Raw genomic sequence first — 23,907 nt, 5'->3', positions numbered from 1 at the left:
TGGATAGTTACTGGAAGGCAGTTTCTTGCAAACAACTGGCTGCCCTCTCCTGTTTGACTGATGTCAGGTGGAGTTGAAGTTGCAGCACAGATTATCAGCACGGTTTTCTATATACATAGATACATACATTCATAACCACAGTCTCCTGTATACCTATCTCTTAATGATTGAGTTTAGAACATTACAAGGTTTAATAAAAGAACTAACAATATATTTTTATAGTACAATACTATTGTATAAAATCAGTTGATTTAACTGCTTATTTTGGGAGTTTAAACCTTCTGTTCTCCCTTTCGGGTGTCTTCATCCTGATAGTCACACCCTCTCCCAGCCCCTTCCTCAGTCTCTTCAACTCAGTCTTACTCCACCTGCCATGCTCCTGTCCTTCCTTCTCTCCCTCTTCTCTCCTCCTGAACCTGTTACTTCCCTCCCTTCTACGTCTACTTTCTTTCCTTTGTCTTTCCATTTTGCTATTTCCCCTCTTAACAAAACCTCACACAGAGAATTAAAAATAAATTGTGTAGCTAACATGATGTTTGCAAATCATCACTCTGCTTGTCTGTTTGTACTTTCTATCTATTTCCCTTACCCTTTGTCTCTCTTGTCTCTTTAGACTGTAAGCTCTTCAGAGCAGGGCCTGTCTGTCGGTCTGTATTTGTACAGTGCCTAGCACATTGGGGTGCAGTTGTCAGTTGGCTCTAGACACTACCCTAATACCAGTAACAAAGAAAATATCCAGCCTTGATATGGCTACTGTTCAGTAGCATTTTTTAAAAAATGGCATTTTCAGTCTCATTCCTGGATCCTGAGACATTACTGAGGAGCAGAAGTGGGAAAAGGAGTAGACTTATGTCTGGAAAATGTAAACACATGTAACTAAGCCCCCAGCCTGAAAAACAGAAAAGTTACACAGACGTAACTGAGGTTAAGAATAGAAGCGTTACATCATCTTTTGAACAGTGCAGTAGTGGGAAAAGGGAGGAAATGAGGCCTTGGGAGAGGAATAAATAAATTACAGCCAGATTTTAATAGAAAAGTGGCTAGACTGGAAGGTCCTTAGGAAAAATCTGGATTGTGGTGTGTGTTAGATACAGGTGAGGAAAGAATGGAAAGAATCATTATAACAAAGGACAAAGAACCACTCAGGCTGCATAATGACATGGAAATAGATGTTAGAGAAAATAAAAATGAGCTTTATAGAATTATCAATTACTTTTTAAAACAAGAGATCTCTTCTGCTGGCAATCTGCCAGATCTTCCTACTCTACGAGCCTCTCTAGGCTTAGCTGGAAAAACGTATACCAAAGTGTAAACAGTGTTTATTGTGTTTTACCCACGAATGAAATCAAATAGGCCAAGAGAAAGATTTCTTGGGGCAAATCAGCCCCTCATGTCTGAAACTGTGGAGGCTCCTCTGGCACCAGAACCATTGCCCAGGGAAGAGGGCAGGAGTACAAAGCCCCTGCATCATTGGAGCTCAGTTATGCAGTGGTCCCCTGTGCATGGACAAACCATGAATGAGTTGGGCTAAGCCAGTGTGAGTCATGAGGAAGGATTCAGAGGATCCACAGCTATGCAACATCTCCCATCCTCCCCACAGGTAAGAGGGCACCTAACAAACCTGAGGGCTGTTGCAGCATCCAGGCTGTGGAGGAGCTCAGCAGCTGCTACAATCCTTAGAGGAGAATTCCTCTTGACTCATTGTGGAGCAGGACAGTGCACAGCCCCCGACACAAGCTGTGTGCTGCTGCTGTGTAGCATTTAGGCCTCAGTGTTACAAGATGAGCAAATCTTTTGTAAAACAGCAGCTGCCCAGTTTGGTTTATGCATGAATATGGAAATAAACAAAGGGTTCAGAAGATAACTAGTAAAAAAGCACCTAACCTGTTGGAGGATGATCTGAAGAAAGAATCGAGTTGGGTGGTTTATCAGCCTCTAAAACTTTGAGTTAGAACTTTATATGAAGACTCTTTCTTTAAAGGTTTTGAAGACAAGCCTAGAATGGGTGGTGGTGGTGGTGGGTTGGGGGGATGGGGAGAAAGGAAGAAAATCCTCTGGTAGGGTGTTTTTTAACTCAGATGAATGGAGGAAAGCAGCATCATAACTCTGAAAGGAAACACTGAAAAGCTGAAAGCAATTTTAAGTGCAATTTTGAACAATTTAAAGCTTGGAAAAATAAACAATGTGTACATTTTTAAATGTAAGAATATTGGAAACTATGATTAAGTCAGAAGCAGGTGTCATAAGAAAACTGGAAAAACTCTAGCTTGGGGATAAAGATGAACTTCGTCAGGTTTCTAGAATACATCTACAGGAACTGGGAATATCTTTGAGTTAAGAAGCCATCAATTAGAGCCAGCTGTTTGTTTAATTTTAGTGCTCTGCATAGCCATGTAGGACGGTCTAGTCCAATTCCTGGTACCAACCTTACTCTCTGGAGTGTAAAAGACTGGAAGACATGGAATACAGTATCATACTGCTCAGCACTTTTTACACTAAAAAACTACAATGAATACTACATTTTATTTCAAATTGTTTCAGAGTGTGGATATAATTATGGCTTACACAGCTGAGCCAAGCCAGATTCATCAAAAGTATGTTTTGTGTATGGAATAATGGGGCCTAATTCTACTCTTATTTAGAGCCTATTGCTGAAAGTTTCCAACCATCAATGGCCATTAGTGGTTCTTAGTACCTTGCAAGATTGAGGCCATACACCCATGTAAATGCAGAATAAATAAATTGGGCCCAGCTTTTTGGAGATGGTGTAGGAGGTGTTCATCCTGAGCGTGCAAGTGGTGTTTTTGCCAGACTGTCCTTTGGGGTATTACACTGGGTAAGATATAGCAGGGGCTTGGCCAGGAAAGAATGCTAAGGGGATACTCTGAATCAGTGCTTTTGCTGAGCACGCATGCTCAGAACCACCCACTTTTGATGTCATGCTGACCTCCTGCACACCTTAAGAAAATAAAGTTGCAGTTGTGAAAGCATCTTACAATTGTCCCCTTCCCCCTATTGACTTTCTGCTGCTGTTGGCTTATACCACAAACTGGAATTGATACCAGAGAAATTCCCCAAACTCCATTTTGTATCCCTGCCTTCCATTTTAAATAAGAGTCAGTCCATCATTAGATGGAAGCTGCAGGTCATATAGCATAGCACTAAAAATAGAATTGGTGGAGAAAAGGGTGGCAACAGCACATCATAACCCTGAGGAAAATAACAGTTGCAAAAATAGAATTGGCAGCAATAAACAAGTCTAAATATAGAACTGGCATGCTTGGAATGTTGGCATGAGTCCAAGAAAATTCAGACAGAAAGATATTAGCAGAAGTGTCTAGAAAGTTCTGACAGGATAGTATAAAGGTCAGTGTGTCAGTGGATAGTTGTAAGAAGGGAAAGGGATGCCTGAGGTGAAGCGAGAGAAGAACAGCAACAGCAGAAGTAGAAGAAACAGCAGCAGCGTTTGAGAAAACCAGCAGCAGAGGGAGTCCTGTCATGGGAGCAGAGGGAGAAGAGACAGTGTGCATGAGGAACGGTGCAATGAAGTCAGCAAACAAAGTAAGCTTGTCAGTTATAGTGTTAGTATATATACGTGTGTGGGGGAGGTTAATAAAGATGCATGAGTGCATGTTAAGTATGAAGTATGAAGTTAAGTATGGAATTAGAAAAGGTTCAGAAAAGGGCAACAAAAATGATAGGAGTATAGAATGGCTTCCGTATGAAGAGAGATTAATAAAACTGGGACTTTTCAGCTTGGAAAAGAGGTGACTAAGGGGGGATATGATAGAGGTTTATAAAATCATGAGTGGTATAGAGAAAGTAAATAAGGAAGTGTTATTTACTCCATCTCATAATACAAGAACAAGAGACCATCAAATGAAATTAATAGGTAGCAGATTTAAAACAAGCACAAGAAAGTAATTTTTCATGCAATGCACTGTCAACCTCTGGAACTCCTTGCCAGAGGGTGTTGTGAAGGCCAGTACTATAAATGGGGTTCAAAAAGGAGCTAGATAGATTAATGGAAGATAGGTCCATCTATGGCTATTAGTCAGGATGGGCAGGAATGGTGTCCCTAGCCTCTGTTTGCCAGAAGCTGGGTTTGGGTGACAGGGCATGGATAACCTGATGTTGATCTGTCTGTTCATTCCTTTTGGGGCACCTGCCACTGGCCACAGGTCAGGCTACTGGGCTTGATGGACCTTTGGTCTGACCCAGTATGGCCGTTCTTATGAAAGGAATTTATATATGTAAGAGCTAAACAATGATTTAAAACTATCAGTTACCTGTGAACAACAGATCACTGTAAGCAGGGCACATCATTTAGAATAATCTCAACTGTATGCAGTTTGGGTGCTTTTTAACTTGCAAGGGATTTGTGTCTTAGATTATTATTGTATTAGGGATTGTGATTTGCAACAATTAAAAAGGTGCCTTGTTCTGGAAAGGGCACTGCTTGTGTCAATCTGTTATTTATTGGAAGGCTGTATCCGTAGCCTTCAAGTATTTCCCTTGTCACCCTGGAGACCCATACCTAATGAGATCAGATTGGTTACGTTATGGGTATACCCTGAAATAGACTTAGGGTAACAGCATCAGCCCTATCTCTTGCCCAGACTCTAAAGGCTAACTCTTCTGGGTTAATTTACAACTATAACCTAATGCATATACATGAAGGGGCAGAGTTAAGGTTGTGCAGATAGCCTTAACTTTGGCATTTCTTTACTTTTAATGTTTAATTTTGCAACCTTAGCAATCTCCTGAAGTAAGTTTTTTTTTAAACAAATTTCATATATATTAAAATAGTTTTTTAAAAATCTCTTCTGTGGAATTAAATGCTAGACTACATTAGAATTCTCTGTCTGGCATACAATGGACTATCAATTGGGCATGGTATTACATTAGAAAATGACTGAAAATTGATGACATCAGATAATTTTTTTTACATAAAAAACACATAATATTTAGGCTTTCATACGGTCTGTCAGTTCAAAGAAAACCTCTTTTTCTTAAATGCATGCTTCCTGTTTACAATTTCAGATGACTATTTCATGATTTCAAAATGCTTACCTGTTCTCTGTCCTCCGAACGTCAATCAGTTTTAAAACAAATAGAGTTAGAGGGGATTAAGCTGTCAAAAATGTAAATCTATATGTTGTAGTTAAAGTCTGCTCTGGTTACTGATCAGACTATAGTTTAGTGTACGATGAAAATAAAGATAAATTTGAAACACATATCAAGAAGTACTGTGCTGTATAAAGAGCCAAGTTTGGAATGGCCTAACCAGGCAAGGTCATTGAGGCTGAACTCAGAGGCTGTTTAAGAAAAAGTACCTATTCTAAAGGGAATTGGTGTATTATGGTAGTGCTATTATCATTGCTCACTTTTTCCATTATTAGCCCACAGCTTTAAATGGTTTATAACTCAGTGATTGTATTAAAATATCATACCCTGACTAAAACTCTGCATGTAAGATCCTATTAGGAATTAAAAAAAAATAAAATTTGTTTGGCTTTTATCTGAATTTTAGCAAACACAACAAAAGGATTATTTGGTTAGTAATGGGCTAACCCAGTTTACCTCTGAAGCCAGCTGTGGTGCCATGATGAATGCCACACATCACACCGGCTCACCCTCCTAGGGAGTGTGGGCATCTGAGAGTAAGGCGCTGATCATTACTGGCTAATACCATGAAGTGATAATATTCTTCAGCTGCTACTGGCACAAATTCCTGTGGCCATAGTTAAATTAGTGGCATACATAATTTCCTCATTAACATGCCCTTCCGTACCTGTAACCCTCTCCATCAGGAGGGGCTTATTTATATATCACCACTAAGCATAATAATGCTTCTGAACAGGCCCTTCTTCGTAGAGGGAAAAATGGAAGGGGATGGAAGGGAGGGAGGTTGGAGCTATGATGTTAAGTGGAGTGTTGCTTTAGGAAAAACTGCAGGATTGAGTTTAGAAGTTTCCTAAAACCCAAAACGCCACTGGCTTCTCATATCCCTATTAGCAATGTTGTCCAGACTTCTTTACATTCTAATTCATTCTTTCCCATGTTGTATGTGAGTGCCTTAGTGTGGAATCTGCTCCCTTTTTAATGCTCTCACATTGTCTTGCCAATTGCCTGAGTATAATAATTTTGCCACTATAAGATTAAGGGAAATCCATCTTGATGTCTCATATGGAATCTGTTTTGATTATTTCAAGATGAGCTGTTTGTAAATATGGGATTTCATGATAGACTCTTTATTGTATGCTGTTTTGGAATGTGTTACCATGACAGAGTACTGGAAAGAGGCTGATATGACGGGAGTTGTGTTAGGATTCAACACTGAGCTGTTTTCATGTTGGCATTTTGCTCAGTACTCTGAAGGGGTTTTAGAGTCCAAACAATGCTCGCTTAATGCTGGCATTAAGCTTTATCACAGTGGAGGGGGCTTTGAATATGTGGCTCTGCAGGTTTACATGTTAGTTGACTGTTGGTGTTTTGCCTGCATTTAAAAGCATGTAATTTAAATAAAAATATAGAATGCGTTTCTTTGTTAGGTTGTTTTTGGGATTCTAAAAAGAGCTAATAAGGACTGTTCAACTTATTGTTTCATGATAATATGTAAATTATGCATAGTACATAATATTTAACTCACATGATGCTTCTTGAAAAGTTATTTAGTAGATTAAATACATGGTTTTTACACAAAACTAAATATATAGCTAAGAAACATGGACATTTTTTGTCTCTTGGATAATATTTTTTGTTTAACATAGGGTATGTGCTTTTATAAAACCTTTAAATCTAAATGTGAGATATGGAGGAATATAGTCTAAGATTGAGGGACCACTAAATTAATAGTATTACCTAGCTCTTACATAGATAGCACTTTTCATTAGTAGAACTAAAAGCACTTTACAAAAAAGGAGACAAGAATCATTGTCCTCATTTCACAGATGGGAAAACTGAGGGACCAAGGTCACCAGCCAAGCCAGGACTGGAATGCATATCTTCTGAGGCCTTGTTCAGTGCTCTAGTCAGCAGGCCACATTAGTGAACTCTGATCCTGAGGAGCTTTGAGTTCCATTTAATTTGTGACTGTTCAGAACATGGTTTATTTAGTTCAAATAAAAATAGAATCAACTCCAGAAATAGAATTTCTCTCAAGTTTTCCAGCCCTAACATAATACAGTTTTGTGTGTGATTTTATATGATAGGAGTACAAACTGTCCAAGTCCCTGACTCATTCGCCATTAATTTCATTCTTTTTAACTACCTCATATTTTGGATAACATTGTTAAGCAAGAGTTATTAATCTGTCTATAGTCATCTCTTTTATTAAGTGTAACTTTCCCTATTGCTTCCATTGCATAAGAGTCCAGTACTATGGACTGTTAGGTTTCTGTAAACCGGGCTATTAACTGATCTGTTGCATATTGAAAACATCTGCCCAAAATTAAGGAAATACCAGACAATGAAGAGATGATATGATTTTATCATTATATTTTGTAATTGTCTGTCCTTTAAGCTTAGCATTGACTTATTTTGTTTTTTAGTTCTTTAAAATAAGTTTAACACACTACGATGGAAAGAAAGTAAATGGAGCATGCTTCCTTGTTTTGTCACATCCAACATATTCCTTTCTATGGATCAAATTAAAGTATTTACCCTACTCTGGTATTGAGAAGAATTTTTGCAGTTGTCTTTTTGAACATGTACATGTTTCTGAAATATACATCCAGGAAGCTGCTACATCTACTCTCATAATGTCCAATTCCCCACTCAGTATAATTCAGGAGTTACTACACTGACGTAAATCAAGTTAAACTAATGTAAAATTGAAGTAAATAAGAGCAGAATTAGGCAGGCCTATATCCTTATTGTGTTGGTCTTCTCTGCTAGTCTTCACCAGCTGAGTTTAACTCTCTCCATTGACTCTGCTGCCAGATGAATTAGCAGCTTTCGTTACACTGCATTTCATCATTATGGTCTCTAGATTACTTTCAATTGGATAATTAATAAGCAATAGATCTACTGATGAAAAATGCTATATAAGGGCTATGACAAGGCATGGCTATGATACTCTGAGTACGTTTCCCAGACCTGAAGAAGAGCAATGTGTAAGCTTGAAAGTTTGTCTCTCTCCTGAACAGAAGTTGGTCCAGAAAAGATATTCCCTCCTCCACCGTATCTCTCTATATAAGAGGTAGGCATTATTATTACCAGAATATGTTAACAAAGGGCTTCATATATCACTACGGAATATTATCACTACTCAGGAGCTGCTCCGATAAGGTTGGGGGATCAAAAGGATTCAAAGGCAAATTTGAATAATCTAATATTTTTGCGAATATATTGAACAACATTAGGTTTCGGGGGGGTTATAAAATAAATGTTACATACAAAAAGTTACATTGAAATAATAGTACTTTGCTTGTAAAATCAAGCACTCAAAAGTTTGAAAATGACAGATTTAGGATTGCCTGTGCAACCTGAATTTGATCCCCTTGTGCGTCTACATTATTATGCAGTCTTTAATTACATGATCACATATTTCCTCTGTAGGATACCTGTCTCATTCAGTGCATAGGAAAGATGGTGCTCACTGAATGAGGCTGCTGTTCAATATTATTTGCCTCCACACCTTATTTCTTGCACACTTTTTAATCCCTGCCCTAAATACAGGATTATTCATTGCCTTGTGGCCTTTTATACGGTACTCAGGCCAGTTGTAACTGAGTATCTCATTCATATTAATGAATTTATCTTCACAACTCCCCTACAAGATAGTGTTATCAGCCCCATTTCACAGATGTGGAAACTGAGGCAGAGGCAAAGGCTAGGATCCACAAGGCCCAATTTTAGGTGCAACTGCACACTACAAAACTACCTCTTGACTGCCATCAAACCCTGTAGTCAGTGCCAGTCCTAGCCCATTGGGGACCCTAAGCAGGAATATTCCCCCACACACACACACACAAACAATACATACTAATAATTCATAGGGAGTCCTATACTACAATCTTAAGACAATCCAGGTTGGGTTGACTTACAACCACCACAGTAATTACCCTCCTTCTGTCAGTGGTGTGTGTCCTCCCCAGGAATGCTTCCACTGACTGAAGAGGGTCAATGTGGGGGGCTGAGAACCTGGGCTTCTAGCCTCTGAGAGTGGGGGAATCCAGCCAGGACATCTCACCTCTGGTGGGGAGATCCGCGCCCAGGGTCCAGTTAGCTGCTGTGCGCCTAGTGGGAAACCAAGAGGCAGGGGAGGCAGCCAGGCTTCTAGCCAAGAGCCTTGGTGTAGCTAGGCTCTCTGTTGGGAGCAGGAAGCAGGGACCCTGGGGAGGGTGGTGGGGAGGGTAGCAGGGCTCCCTGCAGGGAGCAGGGAGCCCAGGCAGCAGACCAAGCTGGGAGCCTGGGTGACAACCCAGCTTGGAGTGGACAGCCAGCAACAGCCTGGCTGGGACAAGACAGCCAACAGCCGATGTACGTAACGCAGTGCCTACGTTGACACTGAGTCGCCTTAACTACGCTGAGGCATGGTCTACACTACGAGTTTATGTCAGATTTAGCAGCGTTAAATCCGAATTAACCCTGCACCCGTCCACACAACGAAGCCATTTTTTCGACATAAAGGGCTCTTAAAACTGATTTCTGTACTCTTCCCCAATGAGGAGATTAGCGCTGAAATCAACATCGCCGTTTTGAATTAGGGTTAGTGTGGACGCAATTTGAAGGTATTGGCCTCCGGAAGCTATCCAACAGTGCACATTGTGATCGCTCTGGACAGCACTCTGAACTCAGATGCACTGGCCAGGTGTACAGGAAAAGCCCCGGGAACTTTTGAATCTCATTTCCTGTTTGGCCAGGTGAGCTCATCAGCACAGGTGACCATGCAGAGCTCATCAGCACAGGTGACCATGCAGTCCCAGAATCGAAAAAGAGCTCCAGCATGGACCAAACGGGAGGTACTGGATCTGATCGCTGTATGGGGAGAGGAATCCGTGCTATCAGAACTACGTTCCAAAAGATGAAATGCCAAAACATTTCAAAAAATCTCAGAGGCCATGAGGGACAGAGGCTACATCAGGGACGCAACACAGTGCTGCGTGAAACTTGAGGAGCTCAGACAAGCATACCAGAAAACAAAGAATCAAACGGACACTCCGGGACAGAGCCCCAGACATGCCGCTTCTATGCTGAGCTACATGCAATTCTAGGGGGGGCCGCCACCATTACCCAATCGCTGTCTGTGGACTCCGAGGATGGGATACTCTCCACCATGGCTGAGGATTTTGCAGATGGGGAAGAATAGGAGGACGAGCTTGGGGAGAGCACACAGCACACTGTTCTCCCCAACAACCAGGATCTTTTTAACACCCTGACTGAAATACCCTCCCAAACCAATGAAGCCAGAGAAGGGACCTCTGGTGAGTGTACCTTTTTAAATATAATACATGTTATAAAAGCAAGCGTTTTTTAATGATTAAGTAGCCCTGAGGACTTGGGATGCATTCGTGGCCCGTACTGCTACTGGAAAAGTCTGTTAACGTGTCTGGAGATGGAGCGGAAATCTTCCAGGGACATCTCCATGAAGCTCTCCTGGAGGTACTCTAAAAGCCTTTGCAGAAGGTTTCTGGGGAGAGCAGCCTTATTCCGTCCTCCATGGTAGGACATTTTACCACGCCATGCTAGTAGCAAGTAATCTGATATCATTGCATGACAAAGCCTGGCAGCGTATGGTCCCAGTGTTTGCTGGCATTCAAGCAACTTCTGTTCTTTATCTCTCTGTGTTATCCTCAGAAGAGTGATATCGTTCATGGTAACCTGGTTGAAATGGGGAATTGATTAAGGGGACATTCAGAGGTGGCCGTTCCTACTGGGCTTTTGCCTGTGGCTGAAAAGAAATCCTCCCTGCAGTTAGCCATGCGGTGGGAGGGGGGGCCATTGGTGCTGAGCTGTTCGCGTTTGGCTAGCAGGGATCTTCCTGATACTAGCCAGGCAATGCGGGGAGGGTATTGGATGGGGGTAGGGGGTTAGTTTGGTTTCTGCTGCTGCACGTTAACAGGAAAATTGCAGCAGTAAATGGCCAACTCAACAGGCTTTGCTTGGTATGGGAAAGGAGGGGGCTTCTGTTCTGAAGGTTGCAGAAGCCGAAAGACTATGGCTTACCATGGCTGTCTGCAAGCCGAATTCTGTTGCCCGGCCCTGCGTGTGTGATCTCTAACACCAAAGCCACAGGCACTCAATATAAGATGCAAAATGCGACCTTGTACCAAAATCACATGTGCTATGTAATGTGAATAGTGTTGTTCACCACGAAAGAGTATAGCCATTGTTCTGTAAAATGTATCTTTTTAAATACTTCACTCCCTTTTTTTCCTCCAGCAGCTACAAATGTTTCAAGCCTCCCTCCTCCATCCCAGAAGCTATCTCAGATAAGGTGGCGAAAAAAACGCACGCGCGATGAAACATTCTCTGAGCTCATGCAGTCGTCCGGCACTGACAGAGCTGTGTGGAGGGACACAATAGCAGAGTACAGGATGGTGGCCGATGAACATGAGGAGAGGTGGCAGCAGGAAGATCAGAGGAGGCATGAGGAAACGCTGGGGATGCTGCGGGATCAAACGGACATGCTCCAGCATCTGGTGGAGGTTCATGAATGGCAGCAGGATCACAGACTACTGCTGCAGCCCCTGCTTAACTGCCCTCCCTCCTCCCGAAGTTCCACAGCCTCCTCACCCAGACGCCCAAGAACGCGGGGTGGGAGGCTCCGGGTACCCATCTACTCCACCCCAGTGGACAGCCCAAGCAACAGAAGGCTGGCATTCAACAAATTTTAAAGTGGCCTTTTCCTTCCCTCCTCCCCTCCTCCCACACCCCACCCGGGCTATCTTGTGAGTTATCTCCCTATTTTTAAAATCAATTAATAAAGAATACGTGTTTTTTAAATGATAGTGACTTTATTTCCTTTGCAAGCAAGCTGTGATCAAAGGCGGGAGGGTGGGTGGCTTACAGGGAATTAGAGTCAACCAAGGGGGCAGGTCTTCATCAAGGAGAAACAAACAGAAGTGTCACACAGTACCCTGGCCAGTCATGAAACTGGTTTTCAAAGCTTCTCTGATGCGCACTGCTTCCTGCTGTGCTCTTCTGACTGCTCTGGTGTCTGGCTGCACGTATTTAGCAGCCAGGCGATTTGCATCAACCTCCCACCCCACCATAAACGTCTCCCCCTTACTCTCACAGAGATTGTGGAGCACAAAACAAGCCGCAATAACAATGGGAATATTGGTTTCGCTGAGGTCTGAGCGAGCCAGTAAACTGTGCTAGCAACCCTTTAAATGTCCGAATGCATGCTCTACCACCATTCTGCACTTGCTCAGCCTATAGTTGAACAGCTCCTGACTACTGTCCAGGGTGCCTGTGTACGGCTTCATGAGCCAGGGCATTAAGGGGTAGGCTGGGTCCCCAAGGATAACTATAGGCATTTCAACATCCCCAACAGTTATTTTCTGGTCTGGGAAGTAAATCCCTTCCTGCAGCCGTTTAAACAGACCAGAGTTCCTGAAGACATGAGCGTCATGAAACTTTCCCGGCCATCCCACGTTGATACTGGTGAAACGTCCCTTGTGATCCACCAGTGCTTGCAGCACCATTGAAAAGTACCCCTTGCGGTTTATGTACTCGCCGGCTTGGTGCTCCGGTGCCAAGATAGGGATATGGGTTCCGTCTATGGCCCCACCACAGTTAGGGAATCCCATTGCAGCAAAGCCATCCACTATGACCTGCACATTTGCCAGAATCACTACCTTTGATAGCAGCTGCTCAATGATTGTGTTGGCTACTTGCATCACAGCAACCCCCACAGTAGATTTGCCCACTCCAAATTGATTACCAGCTGACCAGTAGCTGTCTGGCATTGCAAGCTTCCACAGGGCTATTGCCACTCGCTTGTGAACTGTGCGGTCTGCTCTCATCTTGGTATTCTTGAGCTTCAGGTCAGGGGAAAGCAAGTCACAAAGTTCCATGAAAGTGCCCTTACGCATGCGAAAGTTTCGGCGCCCCTGGGAATCAACCCAGACCTGCAACACTATGCAGTCCCACCACTCTGTGTTTGTTTCCCGGGCCCAGAATCGGCATTCCACGGCATGAGCCTGCCTCATTAACACCATGATCTCCAAATTGCGGGGCAACGTGGTTTTAGAGAAAAGTGTGTTCATGTCCTCATCACCGCACTGCTGTCGCCTCCTCGCCTGGTTTTTCAGGTGCTGGTTCTGCATACACTGCACGATAAAGCGCGAGGTGTTTACAATGGTCATAACTGCTCTGGTGAGCTGAACGGGCTCCATGCTTGCTGTGCTATGGTGTCTGCTCCTGCTTGGGCAATCCAGGGAAAAGGGCGCAAAACGATTGTTTGCCATTGCTCTGGTGGAGAGAGGGGGCGACTGACAACATGGCTTACAGGGTTGGTTTACAGGGAATTAAAATCAACAAAGGGGGTGGCTTTGCGAGAAACAGAATGGCCCCCTCAAGGGTAGAACTCAAAACCTCAAGGATAGAGCTCAAAACTGGGTTTAGCAGGCCGTTGATTTCACGGAGGGAGGGAGGAGAAAATGCATACAAACCAAATCTGGTCTATTTCTTGTTTTGATCCACTTCAGCTATCTTTATATATCTTGCTGGCAGCAGACTGTGCAGTACAATCGCTAGCCATCGTCCTCTCCTGGGTGCTCGGCTGAAGACGGTGCAGTATGACTGCTGGCCATCGTCTTCTGCTGGCTGCAGATTAAAAGACAGTGCACTGCCGGTAGGACTGAATCGCCATGAGACGAAACTTAAAAGGGAAATGACCTGGCTGAGTCACTCCCATGTTTGCCCAGGCGCCCCGATCTCATCGAGCACCCTGGACTACGTCGACAACGGCTACCAGTCATACTGCACTGTCTGATGCCAAAAAGGCAATTAACTGCTGCTGTGTAGCAATGCAGTACCGCGTCTGCCAGCACCCAGGAGATATACAGTGACAGTTAGCTGAGTGGGCTCCATGCTTGCCGTGGTATGGCGTCTGCACAGGTAACTCAAGAAAAAAGGCACAAAACAATTGTCTGCCCTTGCTTTCATGGAGGGAGGGAGGGAAGGGGGGCCTGACGATATGCACCCAGAAACACCCGCGACAATGTTTTAGCCCCATTTCTACCCAGAATTCAAATGGGTGGCGGAGACTGCGGGAACTGTGGGATAGCTACCCACAGTGCAATGCTCCGGAAGTTGACTGTTGCCTTGGTACTGTGGACACACTCTGCCGACTACATGCACTTAGAGCATTTGTGTGGGGTCACACACACAATCAACTGTATAAAAACGCTTTCTACAAAACCGACTTCTATAAATTCAACCTAATTTCGTAGACAAGGCCTGACATAAGCTCTATGCCTCTCCTGGAGGTGAAGTTATAATTTCAGTGCAGTAGGGCCCTTACATCAGCGGGAGCAAGACTACTGTGCACACTGACATAATTAGGTGAACAAACATAAGCTGCCTTATATTAACCTAACTGTATAGGGTAGTCCAGGGCTCAGTCTGCTTATGCCTAGTGCCATATCTGTCTGTAGGTGCTTAAATGCACTTGACACCTACATTTTCACAGTTAAAGTTTCCAAGGTGCCTATGTTTCTGCCTCTGGGCAGGAACACTGCTGTCTCTAGGTTCCTGGATGCCTATCTCTCACCTAAGTATCAATATGCAGTCCACAAACTGTAGGGGAATGATCGTTCACCCACCCATCTTGCTTGCAGGACCCAATCCAGTCCACATGTTCAGATGCCACCTAGCAGCGAGGGGGAGGTAGGATTTGCTCCCTTATAACCTTGGTCCCAATGAATAGAATATATTGTGTAGGAGATTCAAGTCCCTCTCTGCCTGATGAAGAGAAGGGATCGGAACAGGGATCTGTCACCTCTCAGATGAGTGCTCTGACTATTGGACTGTAGAGTGATTCTCTCTCTTCCTCTGGCCCAATTCATATTTAATTATTCAATTATAGTGAAACAACTTTGTAGCTCTGGCCTTGGGAGACGGTAGCAGGGTGGGCAGCCCCTTTGGGTGGGTCTACACAGCGCGCAGAAGTGAGCCGTCCAGCCTGAGTTGACAGACTCCAGCTAGCGGGACTTGCACTAGCTTTCTAAAAAGAGTGGCATAGGCAAGACTCTGACGTTGCAGCTCAGGCTGGAGCTTGGGCTCTGAAGCCCACTCACCCTTTTTATAGCTATTCATCACCTCCTCTTTTGTCATCTATCTCTAGTCCCCATTCCTCTCCGAAATTTCTCTTTAGCTGCTTGGGTCAATTCTTATTTTAACCACTTTGGTTTGCCCATTGCTAGTGATAAACCAAATAATGTGGTTCCCAATGTATTACAACTAGGTAAAAGGGGCATCTAAGTAATGAATCATTGTAATAAACATTTTAAAACGTCAAAGTTACAGTACTGTATGGGGGAGCAATGTGGCCCAGTGAACAGAGCACTAACATGGGACCCAGAAGACCTGCATTCTATTACCAGCTCTGCCATTGGCCTGTTGTGTGACCTTAGGCAAGTCATTTCAACTATATGTGCCTCAGTTTCCCCAACTGTACAACGGGTGACAATACTGACCTTATTTGTAAAGTGTGTTGAGCTCTACAGTTGAAAATACTATATATGAACTAGGTATTTATTAATTGCCAGGTTGTGTAAAATACACTATTGAGCAATTTGGTTTGGATTTCTTTTGCTCCTTTGATATGTATGTAAACGTCTCTAGCGCCTCAGCAAATACTGTGTTTATTTTGTGATGACTGCATGGATATTCTGCTCTTTATGATGATTATAAGAACACTGGCTCACAAGAGGTTAAGCAAATGTTTTCACATCATCATATACTTATTTTACATCGTTGCGAAAACAAAGTTTATTCTATTATTTGAAATTAACGTATCCTGTTGCTTCAATAAAATGGTTTCATCAAAGATAAATATATTCTTCCTCTTGTCAATTAAGCTAAGTGGGAACAGATGCATAAGCTAAACCCTCAGGTGGTCATCAAGGCTAAACAAATCCTGAGGTCTATTCATAAGGTGAACTGGCATTTCCTAAGTATTATTTTTCTTGGAGAGGAAGGGGATGATATACTTCAATGATGTGTGCAGCTGAGGTCTACATCCATTTATACCCTACTTTATCTGGAGTGAGTTGCTCCTGCTCTGAGGCACTCTGATGTAGGTGGTCTGTATCAAATTGTACCAGATTGTGCCATCTGTTTTTAAATAGAACTCCCCTTATACCTCGGGGTTTAGTGGCAGACATCTTCAAATGCGAGGATTGGAGAATATCTCAGTTAGCTCCTTGAACATTATTCCCCTTCCCACGAGTGCTTCTTCAGTCTTTCTGGCTTCAGTTAAAACTGACTGTTCAACTCTTGCTGGCAATAGGAATCTTTTTGATGGCATTGGTTGTATTGGTAGAAAATGAAATATACATCAGGATTTCATCACTTTTTTGTTGGGTTTGGAGCCAGCAACATAACTTCAGCAAGAGCTGCTATGTACTGAAGAAGAAGGCCCAAGGGGCATATGATAGATCCTAGCAGGCCACTGCAAGTGAAAGCTTCTGGGGAAAGAGACATTGCCAATCTCTGGATCCTGTTCGAGACGAATTACTGAAGCCACTATAGTGTTTTATCATCTGCTTCTGCTATTGCTATGTAAGAATCTCAGCAGCACCACTCACCTTCCACAATTGCTCTGTATCTCTGATATGTAATGGTGTTGTCCTACAAAATATTCATTTATGACTTTATTGTTATCTTTTAAGCTATATGATAATAAATTGTTAAGCTTATATTGAGAACACATCTAACACTTTCTGATGGCTAAATCAGTGCTGAAGAGCACTGAGCTCCAGAATTCCTTAAGGAGAAAGAGGCATATCAGAAGGAATTTCAAGTTTTGTATCAACTATTGAAACAGACAAGACAGACATTTGTTCTGCAGATTGTTCTGAATGTAAAAATTAAAAATGAAGCTCAAACAAATATCAAGTTAAACAAATTATACATATGTTACACTGTGACAGGGTGCTCGACTTACCGCTGGATAGTGCCTCCTTGTGGCCATGTCTCAGGATTAGCTCCACTCAGGTCTGACTCCCCCTTTTGCTGCGTGCTGCATGCCCTGCCATCTGTCTCTTGCTCCCTGTGATTCAGTGTACTCTGTCTCTGTAGCTTGGCCCTCCAGCCAGGTCACTATAATTTTCCCCTTCTGGGGTATCAAAGTCCTGCTGCATACACAGTCTCAGGCAGTCTTCTCATGCACTGTCCTGATGGTGCCACTTCCCCATTGGCCAGTAGGGGAACCTGGGCCCACCCACTACTCCAGGTTCCAGTCCAGGGACCTTATATCTAGCAACTGTATGGTTCCCCCCTCTCTAGGTGTCCCAACTCAAACTCCCTCCTCCCAGAGAGTAATTGCAGACTACTGAACTCTGTAGCCTCAAACACACCTCCCTACTCCCAGGGAGTGGCTGCAGACTACTTCCCTGCAGCCCCCTTCTGTTGTCAACTATCTGTCTTTATAAACCCAGCCCAGCTCCTCCTGCAGCTGGACTGGCATAGGGGGAGTTCTACTTAAAATTAGGTTTTAGCATTCCGTGGCTTTCCTGGAGGTGCAGCCTACACTTTAATTGACCTAATTAACCCCTTCAGGCCTTGTGTGGGGTTCACCCCCATCACATACATACAAACACATAAGGTGGATGAGGGAATATCTTTTATTTGACCAACTTCTGTTGGTGAAAGAGACAAGCTTCTTCTTCTCAAGAGTTCAAAAGCTTGTCTCTTTCACCAACAGAGGTTTGTCCAATAAATATGACCTCACCCACCCTGTCTGCCTAGTATCCCGGGACCAAAAGAGATAGTACAACAACAACAACGCATACACATAGGAGACGTATTATAGAAGCCTATCTGACAATGTAAATATGAAATCAATAATATTTTTCATCATAGTTTATAAAGTGAATGAAAGGTGCAGGAATGAAGATCCTGGAAAATCAAATCTTTTCTTTCTTCACAGCACACATATGACATTAACAGAGTATCAGAGATCAACAGAGGTGCTTGAGCTGAAGCCCCCTTGTTACACACAAGAAGAGGCTGCTGGCTAGACATTCCTTTGGGAGGCCTAACAGCTATAGATCTCATTCCCCTTACTTATCCAAAATAGCCCACATTTGGTACCCTTCTGGGCATGTTGCAAAGCTCATCATCTCCCCATGACATTTGAAAATGGGGAAAATGTGGGAGCAAGAAGGTGATTTGAACTTTTTAGTTTCTTGGTTGACAGGTAGTGAGTGGCTTATACTGGACAGTACTTCTGCACTGCTAGCAGACCCTAAGCTATGATGTAACGGAACTGGCTGTTCATCATTTTATAATGAGTACAGAGCGTGCTCAAGGGGAGGATAGTAGTTCGGACAGCAGCGCTGAACAGGGTGTTTGCTTTCAGCATGAAAAGTGATGGAAAAGACTGTCTGACCTGCTCTCTGAATTTTTTTGACTCACTAATTTTTATGCTCTTGGAGGTGAGAGGAGTGAGAAGAGGAATTTTTGTTTGAAAGAGTACTCCTTATCTTTGTACTCAGATGTCAAGGGTAAAAATTATGAAGTCTGGTCAAACTGTCAAGCTAAACTCTAAGTTTCCATACATGGCTGAGTTTCATGAAACATTTTTATTTTAATTCAAATCCTTACACATATTTTTGAAGTTACATTGTGTGACGGGGCAAGGCCAGATGGCTATAGAAAAGTAGTGGGAGATAGATATATTACCTCCAGGCTAAACAAATCCCTGGTACCAGGTTAAGTGAAATGGAAGCTGCTCCAGGTCAGTTAAGACACCTGGGGCCAATTAAGAACTTTCCAGAAGGCAGGGAGAATGCTAGGTTGATTGGGACACCTGAAGCCAATCAGGGGTTGGCTGAAACTAGTTAAAAGCATCCCAGTCAGTCAGGTGGGGGTGCATGTCAGGAGCTGTGGAAGGAAGTTGCGCTGTTGGAGAGGCTGAGTAATACACACCATATCAGGTACAAGGAAGGAGGCCCTGAGGTAAGGGTGAAGTGGAGCTTGGGGAAGTGAGGGCTGCTGTGGGGGAAGTAGCGCAGGGAATTGTACATGTCATGTTTCTAAAAGGTCAGCTACCATAGCTGATACTATTAGGGTCCCTGGGCTGGAGCCCGGAGTAGAGGGTGGTCCTGGGCTCCCGTCTCTTTTTGCCCCCTGATTAATCACTGAGACTGGGAGACATCAGAGACTGTGCAAGGAAGGCTAACTTCTCCTCACCTCCCTTGCTGGCTTATGACGAAAATGGCTCAGTAGACTGTGACCCTTGTCTCTAGAGAAAGAAGGGTTACATGGAGGGTCACAGTGAGCCTCTGAGGCTAGAGAAATCTACCAGGAAACGCGGGACCCACGGAGGCAAGGACAGAGCTTTGTCACAACTGGTGTCAGAAGTGGGATTTCATTCACAGCGTGGCAGAAGAAAGAGGTTTAAAAAAAAGCGCACTGGGGTTTCGGATTTTTTTTTTTTTCGTTTTTGTTTGTTTGCTTTGTACCACAATGGAGGAGGTGGTAAGAGCTCTGGTACAAGCCACGGCAGCCCAGCAGGAGGCCACCTGGGTTCAGGCAATGGCACAATAGGAGTCTATGCGGCTACAGCAGGAAACCAATCAATTATTGATGAGCCAGGCAACCCAAGATAGTGCCCTCTTGAGAGAGGTGGTGGACCAGCTGAAGCTCCTCACCACCCAGGCCCGGGGGTCCGACGGGATGCGAACCCTGAAGGTCACTGGTTGTCTGCCAAAGATGACATCACAAGATGACATAGAGGCATATCTCCTCTCATTCGAAAGGACTGCTCAGCGTGAGGCATGGCCCCAGTAGCAGTGGGCCAGCATTCTTGCCCCTTTTTTGTGTGGAGAGGCCCAGAAGGCCTACTTTGACTTGCCTGCCATGGATGCCACTGACTATACCCATCTGAAGGCAGAGATCCTAGCATGACCAGGGGTAAGGGCAGGGGTAAGGGCCCAGAGGTTCCATGAGTGGAAATACCAGGAGAACAAACCCCCACCTCATCGACCTCATACACCTTGCACAGAAGTGGTTACAGCCCGAGGTGTGCAGGCCGGAGGAGATTTTGGAGACCCTGGTCATCGACCATTACATGCGGGGACTGCCGCCAGATCTCCGCAAATGGGTAGGCCAGAACGATCTGTCCATATACGACGAGATGATCGCACTGGTAGAAAGATGGATGACAGCCAGGGAACTGACCTGACTACCCAAGGTAGGCCCCTTTCGAAGCAAGCACCCGACCCCAACCCTGGAAGGTTGGGCAGCCAAACCCCGGGGAGTCCTAGGTGGAAGAAGGGGGGGCCCGAAAACCGCGGAGACCCCAGAAGGAAGGAATTAGCCTGAGTGGGGGGAACCCCGGGACTAAACCCTCTAACCCCTGGGTTGGGGGGCTGATTAAAAGCAATTATAGATGTCATGCATGTGGGGAGTGGGGACACACAGCAGCACAGTGTCCCAGCACCGAGGAGCCTATGCAATGTAACTTGGGGGATTGGGAGGTCCCATGCTCCCTTATCCACCTCGCGGGGGTTGCATTAGCCCCGCATAATTACACCAGGCCAGTGAGGATAAATGGAGCAGAGACTACAGCGCTTGTGGACTCTGGGAGTGCTATCACCCTCATATCGGGTAAGCTGGTAAAAAGTAGTCAGCTGCTACAAGCTAAATGTGTAGCAGTGACATGCGTGCATGGGGCCGTGAGCCATTACCCCACCATCCCAGTGGAAATAGAGGTTCAGGGAAACCCCATTGAGGTGACCGTGGGCATAGTTCCTAAACTTCCATATCCTGTAGCCATTGGGAGGGACTATCCAGCGTTTGATAATTTACTTCCCCCGGAGAGGCTGGAGGGAGGTGGGGACCCTGAGGACAGCGACTTGTCACCGGGGGAATGCCAACCCCCAATGTTCACTGAGATTTCTCAGGATTTGTTCTCAGCCCCGCGAAAGACCCGGAAGACAAAAAAAGAGAGGAAGGCTGTGAAGGCCATGGGAACCCGGATCCTGACCCAGGGCCAGAAGACCTCCCTAGTAGGCAGATGGATGCGAGCAGCCAACAGAGAAACTTCCACCACAGAAGGTGAGCCAGAAGCTCCCCCAGCCATGACGGCGGCGAGCCGTTGGAAGAAGCAGAAGCCAGCCCCTGGGAACTTGGGCAGGTTAGTCCCGGGAGAGAGACTTTTGGGCAGGGCCAGGCGGAGGACCCCAGATATGATAACGCCAGGAAAGAGGTGGCCGAGATCGATGGGATACCTGTGGATGGGAAGGTCCGGGGTCCCGGACCTTACTTTATAGTGAAGAAAGATCTCCTGAACCACGTGGTGCAAATGCAGGAGCAAGAGATACAACAACTTCTGGTGCCACGAAAACATCAAAACGGATAGCCATGGATCTGGTAGGGCCCCGAGAGAACACAGCTCGGGGCCACCAATATGTGCTTGTTGTACTGGACTATGCAACCCAGTACCCGGAAGCTGTTCCCCTGCGCAACACAGCTTACAAGACAATAGCTAAGGAGCTAGTACGGATCTTTGCCCAGGTTGGGCTACCCAAGGAGATATTGACTGATCGAGGGACACCTTTCATGTCCAAGTTGATGAAAGATCTCTGTTCATTGCTCCATGTACAAGCCCTATGGACCTCTGTATACCACCCGCAAACAGATGGCCCTGTGGAAAGGTTCAATAGGACCCTCAAGGCCATGATCAGGAAAGTGGTGAGCTGGGATGGGAAAGATTGGGATACCCTATTGCCTTACCTCATGTTTGCCATCCGGGAGGTTCCGCAAGCCTCCACGGGTTTCTCTCCATTCAAACTACTATATGGGCGCCACCCTCGGGGCATATTGGATATAGCCAGAGAAGCCTGGGAAGAGGAGCCAAATTCCAGAAGGAACATAGTTGAGCATGTCCTGCAGATGAGAGATCGGATAGCCTGAGTTACGCCCATTGTATGGGAGCACTTGGAGAGAGCACAGGAGACCCAACGAACCCATTATAACCACCAAGCAAAGCTTCGACGGTTCCAACCAGGGGATCGGGTGATGGTACTGGTGCCCATAGCAGAAAGTAAACTGTTGGCCCAGTGGCAGGGACCCTATGAAATAATCGAAGCCTTGGGAGAGGTGAACTATAAGGTGCGGCAGCCAGGTCACGGAAATCAGAGCAAATTTACCACATCAATCTTCTAAAACCTTGGCAAGATCGAGAGGCATGCTTAGTCATGCAGGAGACCCTTCCCCAGGAGGATACTTACACGAGCAAGTGAGCATATCATCCGACTTGACGCCGATCCAAAAGATCGAGGCAGCTGACATGATTAATCGCAACCGAGATGTGTTCTCTACAAAACCAGGGCGGACGACTGAGACCTATCACCATATCCACATGATCCCTGGAGTCAAGGTAACATTGAGACCCTACCAAATCCCAGCAGCCAAAAGAGAAGAAATCAAGGCCGAAGTAAAGAAAGTGTTAGAATTAGGGGTTATTGAAGAATCTTGCAGTCAGTGGTCCAGTCCACTTGTTCTAGTGCCTAAACCTGACGGTACCATGAGATTCTGTAATGACTTTCGCCAACTGAATGAAATATCCCAGTTTGATGCATACCCCATACCACGCATCGACAAACTGGCTGACCGACTGGGTAGTGCCCGATTCTTGACTACACTGGATCTGACAAAAGGGTACTGGCAGATTCCTCTGACCAAAGAAGCTGAAGAAAAGACAGCATTCTCCACTCCGGATGGGCTATTCCTGTACACCGTCCTCCCTTTTGTGCTATATGGGACCCCAGCCACATTCCAGCGCCTCATGGATAAGCTGCTGCGCCCCCATACTAGTTATGCAGCTGCATACCTAGATGATGTCATCATCTATACGCCAGACTGGGGAACCCACTTGGAGAAAGTTGAGGCAGTACTGAGCACCTTAAGGCTGGCTGGCCTCACTGCTAATCCAGCCAAATGCGCCATAGGGCTAGCAGAGGCTACGTACCTGGGATATATTGTGGGAAGGGGCATAGTGAAGCCCCAAATGAATAAGCTAGAGGGAATTCAAAACTGGCCCCGGCCGACCCGAAAGAAGCAGGTCTGTGTGTTCCTAGGCGTGGTAGGCTACTACCGACGGTTTATTCCCCACTTCACAGCTAGGGCAAGTCCCCTAATGGACCTGGTGAAGGCCCGAGGTCCATACATGGTAAAGTGGACAGACACAGCAGAGGGGGCATTTACAGACCTTCGGATGGTCCTCTGCAATGACCCCGTACTCATAGCCCCGGACTTTCACAGGGAATTTATTTTACAAACAGGCGCTTCGGAGGTGGGGTTGGGAGCAGTTCTGTCGCAAATGGTGGGAGAAGAGGAACACCCGATCCTCTACCTAAGCAGAAAGCTTCTCCCAAGAGAACAGAAATACGCAGTAGTCGAGAGAGAATGCCTTGCTATCAAATGGGGTATGGAGACACTGTGTTATTACCTCTTAGGCCAGCGATTTACTCTTGTGACAGACCATGCACCCCTCCAGTGGATGCAGCGGAATAAGGAAAAGAATGCAAGGGTCACCAGGTGGTTCTTATCCCTCCAACCATTCCAGTTCCGCATACGACACAGGGCTGGATGCCACCATGGCAACGCTGATGGTCTGTCACGAGCATACTGCCGGGCGTCCCAAGTTGCCCAACTCTATGGTGTTGATCAGAGGGGGGGGATATGTGACAGGGCAAGGCCAGATGGCTATAGTAAAGT

This window comes from Eretmochelys imbricata, chromosome 3, assembly GCF_965152235.1.
Source record: "Eretmochelys imbricata isolate rEreImb1 chromosome 3, rEreImb1.hap1, whole genome shotgun sequence".
Classification (NCBI taxonomy): domain Eukaryota; kingdom Metazoa; phylum Chordata; order Testudines; family Cheloniidae; genus Eretmochelys; species Eretmochelys imbricata.
Note: the sequence above shows the minus strand (reverse complement) of the source record.